This window comes from Nerophis lumbriciformis, linkage group LG03 (genome assembly GCF_033978685.3).
Source record: "Nerophis lumbriciformis linkage group LG03, RoL_Nlum_v2.1, whole genome shotgun sequence".
NCBI classification, from domain to species: Eukaryota; Metazoa; Chordata; class Actinopteri; order Syngnathiformes; family Syngnathidae; genus Nerophis; species Nerophis lumbriciformis.
This window is the reverse complement of record NC_084550.2, coordinates 56227916-56237500: the sequence shown is the minus strand read 5'-3', so window position 1 is coordinate 56237500 and position 9585 is coordinate 56227916.

Sequence of the window (9585 nt, the reverse complement as noted above, 5' to 3'; positions counted from 1 at the left end):
AATGGTCCGTGTCACAGTCAGCGCTGTGATAGCTGCGGGTGATTTGAACGCAGTTCATTGACGATTTTCTTGTGATGATTAGATCTAGTTGATGCCAACTTTTGGATCTGGGATGCCTCCAGGAAACCCTGTGATGTGGCTTTGTTGAGAAGAATGTGTTGGTAATACAAAGGTGGTGGTAAGAACAAAGTTCTAGTAGTCTCTGTCCATTCTCGTTTAGTTTTCCTATGCCAAAGTGTCCAATGCATTTGGGCCAAGAGTCATGGTCTGATCCCACTCGAGCATTGAAGTCTCCTAGTAAGAACAGGTGCTCAGTGGCAGGAATGTCAGTGATGATAGAGTCCAGATGATTGTAGAACTGATCCTTTGCCTCTGTAGAGCTGCAAAGAGTAGGAGCATAAATGCTCAGGATGTTTACTGGACCTGAAGCACTTGACAGGCGAATAGAAAGTATGCGTTCTGTGCCTCCATTTGGTGGTTCAGTTGAGGAGAGTAAGGAGTTCCTCACTGCAAGTCCGACGCCATGCAGACGTTGTTCCTGTGGCTCTCTTCCCTGCCAAAATATGGTGTAGTCTTCTTCTCTGATATAGCCGTCTGAGGGGAGTCTCGTCTCCTGCAGGGCAGCAATATCGATGTTGAGCCTCTTGAGCTCGCGGTTGATGATGGCCGTCTTCCGATTGTCGTCAACCGTGGATAGATCTTCCGAGAAGCCAGGACTCATGGTTCTGACGTTCCAGCTTGCTAAACGCAAGACAGGCAGTTTTTTCTGTTTTCGTTGTTTGCCTGGTGCAGTATTTACAGTCCGCTTGTCAAGTCAGTCCTTTAAGCTCCAAGCACCCGATGAAGCAGGCGGCCTGTGGCGGGTTAGTACCTTATTAACCGGGGGCTGCCCAGCTTAAGGTGGGCGGTAACTGACCAGTAGGACGCGATGGTCCCTCCCACCGACGGAGATAACCCGTAGCGCCGATATCCTACGCCAATCGAAAACGGCTTATAACTCGTAACTGCTATCGCCCGTGTTGTTTCTGCTACTTTTGACAGTGGCACTGAAGTAGCAACTCCAGTTTTTTGGCGCAAGCCTGGGCTAGAGGTATGGAGATCCTGGGTAGCCCATTCGTCAGAATCCCCCTCTCGGCCTTACTAACGTAGTCCAAAGGAAAGCATAGCGATACGTTTGGCATCAGTTTGGCTGCAGGAGCTGCCGGAAAAGTGTTGTATCGAACACCAGACCGCCTGCGGGGCTCCACTCCGTTATCCGTAACCCTGGACAGGGGGCCATACCGGGTACTGTCAGCCGGAGCCAGCTGAGCCCGAGACTCGTGTCAGGCAGGGTCGTCACGCCCTGAAGTAGTTGCCAAGTCCACTTGGCCACTACCCACTACCATAGTATATATATATATATATATATATATATATATATATATACATACACACACACACACACACACACACACACACACACACACACAGTATATATATACACACACACACAGTATATATACACACACACACAAACACATATATACTCTGTATATACACACACACACACACACACATACACTTATATATATATATGTATACACTTATACACACACACACACACACACAAACACAGTATACACACACAGTATATACATGCGCACACACACACACACACACACACACACACACACACACAAACACAGTATACACACACAGTATATACATGCGCACACACACACACACACACACACACAGACACACACACACAGTATATATATATATATATATATATATATACACATGTATATATAAACACACACACACACACACACACACACACACAGTATATATATATATACACACACACACAGTATATATATATACACACACACACACACACACAGTATATATACACACACACACACACACACACACACACACAGACACACACACACACACACAGTATTATATATATATATAACCACATTTTTGCTCAGTCCTTATATTACACAGGTGGAACTCATAAAATTTGAATATGGTGTAAAAGTCCATTCATGTCTGCAATTGTAACTTCAAATGTTAAACTACTATGTGATATTAACTCATTACATGCAAAGTGAGATAAGTCAAGCTTTTATTTACAACCCCCAAAACCAGTGAAGTTGGCACGTTGTGTAATTTGTAAATAAAAACAGAATATAATGATTTGGAAATCCTTTTCAACCTATATTCATTTGAATAGACTGCAAAGACAAGATATTTAATGTTCGAACTGATAAATATATCTTTTTTTTAATGCATATAAACATTAACTTTAATGGCAGCAACACATTGCAAACAAGTTGGCACAGGGGCATTTTTACCACTGTTTTACATGGCCTTTCCTTTTAACAACACTCAGTTAACGTTTGGGAACTGAGGAGACACATTTTTTAAGCTTTACAGGTGGAATTCTTTCCCATTCTTGCTTGATGTACAGCTTAAGTTGTTCAACAGTCCGGGGGTCTCCGTTGTGGTATTTTAGGCTTCATAATGTGCCACACATTTTCAATGGGGGACAGGTCTTGACTACAGGCAGGCCAGTCTAGTACCCGCACTCTTTTACTATGAAGCCATGCTGTTGTAACACGTTGCTTGGCATTGTCTTGCTGAAATAAGCAGGGGCGTCCATGAAAAATACATTGCATATGTTACTCCAAAACCTGTATGTACCTTTCAGCATTAATGGTGCCTTCACATATGTATAAGTTACCCATGCCTTCGGCACTAATACACCCCCATACCATCACAGATGCTGGCTTTTGAACATTGCGCCTATAACACTCCGGATGGTTATTTTCCTCTTTGGTCCGGAGGACACAACGTCCACAGTTTCCAAAAACAATTTGAAATGTGGACCCGTCAGACCACGGAACACTTTTCCACCTCTCATTAGTCGATCTTAGATGAGCTTGGGCCCAGCAAAGCCGGCGGCATTTCTGGGTGTTGTTGATAAATGGCTTTCGCTTTGCGTAGTAGAGTTTTTAACTTGCACTTACAGATGTAGAGACAAACTGGAGTTACTGACAGTGGTTTACGGAAGTGTTCCTGAGCCCATGTGGTGATATCCTTTACACACCGATGTCGGTTTTTGATGCAGTACCGCCTGAGGGATCGACGGTCACGGGCATTCAATGTTGGTTTTCGGCCTTACGTGCAGTGATTTATCCAGATTCTCTGAACCTTTTGATGATATTACAAACTGTTAATTCCTTGCAATAGCTCATTGAGAAATGTTTTTAAACTGTTGGACAATTTGCTCACGCATTTCTTCACAAAGTGGTGACCCTTTGCCCCAATCTTGTTCATGAATGAAAGCTGGTTTTCATGGAAGCTGGTTTTATACCCAATCGTGGCACCCACCTGTTCCCAATTAGCCTGTTCACCTGTGGGATGTTCCATATAAGTGTTTGATGAGCATTCCTCTACTTTCTCAGTCTTTTTTTGCCACTCGTGCCAGATTTTTTGAAACATGCTGCAGGCATCGAATTCCAAATGAGCTCATATTTGCGAACAATAACAAAGTTTACCAGTTCGAACGGTAAGTATCTTGTCTTTGCAGTCTATTCAATTGAATATAGGTTGAAAGGGATTTGCAAATCATTGTATTCTGTTTTTATTTACCATTTACACAACGTGCCAACTTTACTGGTTTTGGGGCTGCAGAACAGTTTTAGTCTTGATAAATAACATTGCAAGTGTTAAATGATTATATGTGCATCTCCTCCTCCTAGTATTGTGAGCATTCTAAAAATCAGCACATATTGTGCGTATTCACGAGGACAGACACGTTAAAAACATTGCACTCCTTATTTTGCCAATTTAAAAGACACAATTGCGCAATGCGCGTGAGCTTGGTGGATGAGCTCTGTGTTTCAATAGCAGCACGTTCAAAAGACTCTGTATTCAACAAGGGTACGTTACGGAGCATTATTCGTATTGGTTATATTTGTCACAAAGCACCAGATCGTCTGCACCACCCGTCATCCCTGTTGGCAAGCGTCGAAGGAGCGGTTTTTGACCCCAGGCTACAAGAGAGGCGTAAACACCACGATGGCTGGGAAAGACGAGGAGGCTTCTTCTATTCAGAGCATTGACTCTTCGCTAGTGCGTAGGCGGGTCCACTTGGCATCACCTGGGCAACGCATCTAAGAGATGTATTGTATGTAGATTAGGGTTGTATGGTATACCGGTATTAGTATAGTACTGCGATACTAATTAATCATTTTCGGTACTATACCGCCATGACATTGCTGGTTTTACAAGCAGAGGAGCATGTTCGGCAGCGCACAATCACTGAGTACTTACAAGCAGACACAGTGTGTAGACAGAAAAGGGAGAACGGACACATTTTGGCTTGAAAACTAACGATAAAGGTGACGTTATAACACTGAAACGCCCTCAAGAAGAGGTGCTTTAAGACAAATAAAGTAAGTTTCTTACAAGTATCATCCCTGCAGGACGAGGAATAGCTAAACATGCTTCACTACACACCGTAGCTCACCGGCATCAAAATGTAAACAAATGCCATTGGTGGATCTACACCTGACTAGGGATGATGTTTGATAAGAAATTATCGAGTTCGAGCCTATTATCGAATCCTCTTATCGAACTGATTCCTTATCAATTCTCTTATCGAGTCCAGATAGGTTGTTGTATATGGAAAAAAACAATATTTGGTTTAACAAAAGCTCACTTTTATTATATAAGAAAACAATTAAATCTAATAAAATAAATAAATATTGACTGTTACCCCCCTAAAAAAATAAAATAAATAAATATTGACTGTTGTTACCCAAAGTATATTAAGTGGGATTTTTCAGAAAAACAAATATATACAGTAACACAAAAACAACCTGTCTCTGTGATCACTATAGGTGTATAAATAATAATATAGTGTTAAATAAAATCAGTCCGTTGGGCGCAAAACTGAAAATAATACCGCTCTCCAAAAAGTGCACTTCTGCTGCTATTGGAACATAACTGTTTGTTATGCTGCTTTGACATTTTTGCACTTTATTTCTTTATTGAAAGAAAATTCTATGAAGAGAAAAGTTGTTTGCAAATGTGGTTACAATGCTAAAAAATTAAAAGTTAAAGCTAAAAAAAGAAATACACTTTATTGAGTTAACATTATTTCTTTATAGGGGGAAAGATGTGATGTTATGAGCTAGGGAATATAACAACTACACTACCCAGCATGCAACGGGAGTGATGAGCATGCGCGGTAGCCCCGAAAAGTGTTGTTGCATGTCGCCACACCGGCAGCTAAGAATGAGGTTATGAGCACGCTGTGAAAGTAAACGTCAAGAACTCAGCCAACACGCCTCGTCTGCATTATTCATAAATATTCAGACAACACATATACAGTGTGATTTTGTTTTGTTTACAAGGAAAGAAAAACAAAAGTTAAAAAAGGGAGATATATGTTGTATATATATGTATGTGCTGCGGTTGCTTTAAGAACGTTGCAGCAGCTGCCGTAAAGGAGGTGCGTTGCTAGCCTGGTTGCTATGTTTCCGGTTGGTCGTAAAAGTGTCCATCATGTGTTTGTACCCTGCTCAAATCTCTCAGTAAAGTTATTCATTGGATTATACCTTTTGTTTTCAACTTTATTACACCTAGGAGCGCTTTTTCCGGTCTATTGTTTTTCCTGCTTTCGCTATCTGCGCCTAATGACTGAACTACGTGACGTCATTTCTTGTGATGTCTCACGGGGCATTTCTGGTCGGGACGGGATTCGAATAAAGAACCAACTCTTTTTCTTTACTATAGTGGTCTCAATAACGGGTACCGGGTTCTCAAAAATGGATTCGAGTCCGAGGACTCGGTTCTTTTCTTATCGAACAACCGGGAAAATCGGTTTCGAGTATCATCCCTACACCTAACATCCACTGTAATGATACCAAGTACAGGCGCGATACTACTATGATTACATCAATATTTTTTGGCATCACAACATCTTTCGTTTTTGTTTTTTTATTTATATTATGTTTATAAACTCAGGAAATATGTCCCTGGAAACATGAGGACTTTGAATATGACCAATATATGATCCTGTAAGGACTTGGTATCGGATTGATACCTAAATTCAGAACTAATGTAAAGTATCAAACAACAGAAGAATAAGTGATTATAACATTTTAACAGAAGTTGCCATAACGGGGATGCAAACGGACTTTTCCGTACAAGGCGTGAAGGTAGGAACATTTTCAATTATTCAAAACTCAAAAAAGGTACAAAAAACAGAAAACAACCCGAAGGCAAGCGTGCCTATTGCACGCGGAAGCTAAGGCAAAAACTTAGGACATGAAACTATAAACATGAAACAACTAACCAAACTATGGCATAGAACAAACAAAACTTAGTTTTGGCATGAAACAAATAACTAGCAAAAAACCTGGAATAGGACATAGAACGAGCAGCATGAACTAAGCATGAAACCGTGGCATGAAACGAGCAATGACGCCAGGCCGACTAACTGGCAAAGACAGGCTTGGATAATAGTCTCTTGATTAGAGCAGGTGCGTGTCCCGAACACATGAGGCAGGTGAAACTAATCAGTCGCCATGGAAACTAAAACAAATAAGGATGTACAAAAAGAGGAACTAATGGAGTCTTAAAACTAACAGAAAATAACAAAAACATGATCCAGACCACAGATCATGACAGAAGTGTAGATAGAACATGTTAAAAGAGAAAGGAAGCAGATATTAACAGTAAATTAACAAGTAGATTAATCATTCATTTTCTACCACTTGTCCTTAATAATGTTGACAAAATAATAGAATGGAAAATGTCACAATATGTTACTGCATATGTCAGTAGACTAAATTAGGAGCCTTTGTTTGTTTACTTACTAATAAAAGACAAGTTGTCTTGTATGTTCGCTATTTTATTTAAGGACAAACTAGCAATAAGAAATATATGTTTAATGCACCCTAAGATTTTTTTGTTAAAATAAAGCCAATAATGCAATTTTTTGTGATCCCCTTTATTTAGAAAAGTATCGAAAAGTATCGAACTAATTTAAATACCGGTACCAAAATAGCATACTTGCCAACCCTCCCGGATTTTCCGGGAGACTCCCGAAATTCAGCGCCTCTCCCGAAAACCTCCCGGGACAAATTTTCTCCCGAAAATCTCCCGAAATTCAGGCGGAGCTGGAAGCCACGCCCCCTCCAGCTCCATGCGGACCTGAGTGACGTCAGGTGCGCAACACCACGTAAATCGTTGGCCAACTAAAAAGTAACCCCAGTACGCTATAGCCAACATTCACCAGGAGATGGCAACAGACAAACATAGATAACTCTATTACATGATTCCCCTTTTAGAAATGTATAGAAGTTACTCAAAATAAATAAACAACCCAACCAAAAAATGCAGCAGCTCAATTAAAAAACTGTACTTAAGCCACATTCTTTTTTTTTTTTTTAGTACTGAACTCTTAACCCTCATTTGTAAAAAAATAACATGCTTATTATACAAACAGTATTTGTACACCTTTAACACAGAGTTTTATACTGTCTTCAGAGATTCCGTTTTTTTGGTGGTACTCGAAACCTTTCTGGGTACCTGCGAAAGGGTGTTCAGCATGGTTAGAAAAATAGTGACAGAGAATAGAACAAGGATGGACAATTCAACCCTTAACTCAACAATGAGTAGATGAGTGTTTTGTGTGTATATGTGTAAATAAATGAACACTGAAATTCAAGTATTTCTCATATATATATATATATATATATATATATATATATATATATATATATATATATATATATATATTGTGTATATATATATGTATATATATAATAAAATAAATATATATATATATATTATATTTTTGAAGTATCAATTATCTAAACACAGTTTTATTTGCATATTTTCAGAATGTAGATATGTATGTATATATATATATATATATATATGTATGTATATATATATATATATATATATATATATATATATATATATATATATATATATATATATATATGTATGTATGTATGAAATACTTAACTTGGTGAATTCTAGCTGTAAATATACTCCTCCCCTCTTAGCCCCGCCCCCAACCACGCCCCACCCCGACCATGCCCCCCCCCACCCCCCACCTCCCGAAATCGGAGGTCTCAAGGTTGGCAAGTATGCAAAATAGTGGTATCGGGACAACACTAATGGAGATAAAGCTCAGCTTCAATGTTCACTAATATTTCCATTATACATAGCGTCATGTGAAAATTCCGTTTTTTTGTTTTGTTTCGGGTTTGAATGTTTGCCATCAAATCTGCAGAATGCCGAAACACAGCAATAACATCCCATCAAGCAGAAACCCCCTTCCCAATGACCTCTTCCGAGACCCATTTCACAGTCTAACAGATTGCTTTTCAGAAATTGACTGGAATTAGCTCTGACCCGGGAAACATGGCGCCGGATGAGATGGACTGGTTGGTGGCCGCTTGCCATGACCGCCAAGGGAGAGGCAGAGAGGCCGAGCCAAAGAGCTGCGTTGCAATAAATCAGAATCACTACCTGAGTTTTATTTATCTATAAATCTCTTTGGAGGAGATAAAAAAAATAAAATAAATAAATAAATAAAAAAGTGCGGGACCATCGGAGGCTTTCTTGTAGACAGGGAAAGGGCAAGTTACCTCAATGTAATACAATGCTTCAACATCCAAGGACCGTTATTTATTTTGTGCTTCCTGAAATCGAATCTGGAGCTGCTCCATGCAGCCAAACAAGCGTATCATTAGTAACTGGATGAATGAAGAGGAAAACCAAATGAGCCAATTAGCATTCTTTGTTATTTGCACTCATTTGCCAATCAAAGCTCCAATTTGAATGCAGAGTTGGAACTACAAAACGCTTCAAATGTTATGTTTGGTTGAATGTCATTAAAAAAAAAAAAGTCTTTGTTGAGAAATCAAAAATTAACTTTCGACTGAATCCTCTCTTCTTCTACAGTCTGATGTCCTTAAATAAACAGTATTTGTATTTGACTTTTTATCCTATTAGTTATGCAAGATTTTATTTATTTACTGTATTTATATATATATATATATATATATATATATATATATATATATGTATTTATATATATATATAATGATTGAGGGAACCCCCCCTCATGAAACAGGCCTGTAGAGATGAAATAGTCTTGTGATTTTTTTTCCCACACATACATATATATATATATATATATATATATATATATATATATATATATATGTATATATATACCGTATTTTTCGGAGTATAAGTCGCACCGGAGTATAAGTTGCACCTGCCGAAAATGCATAATAAAGAAGGAAAAAAACATATATAAGTCGCACTGGAGTATAAGTCGCATTTTTGGGGGAAATGTATTTGATAAAAGCCAACACCAAGAATAGACATTTGAAAGGCAATTTAAAATAAATAAAGAATAGTGAACAACAGGCTGAATAAGTGTACGTTATATGAGGCATAAATAACCAACTGAGAACGTGCCTGGTATTTTAACGTAACATATTATGGTAAGAGTCATTCAAATAACTATAACATATACAACATGCTATACGTTTA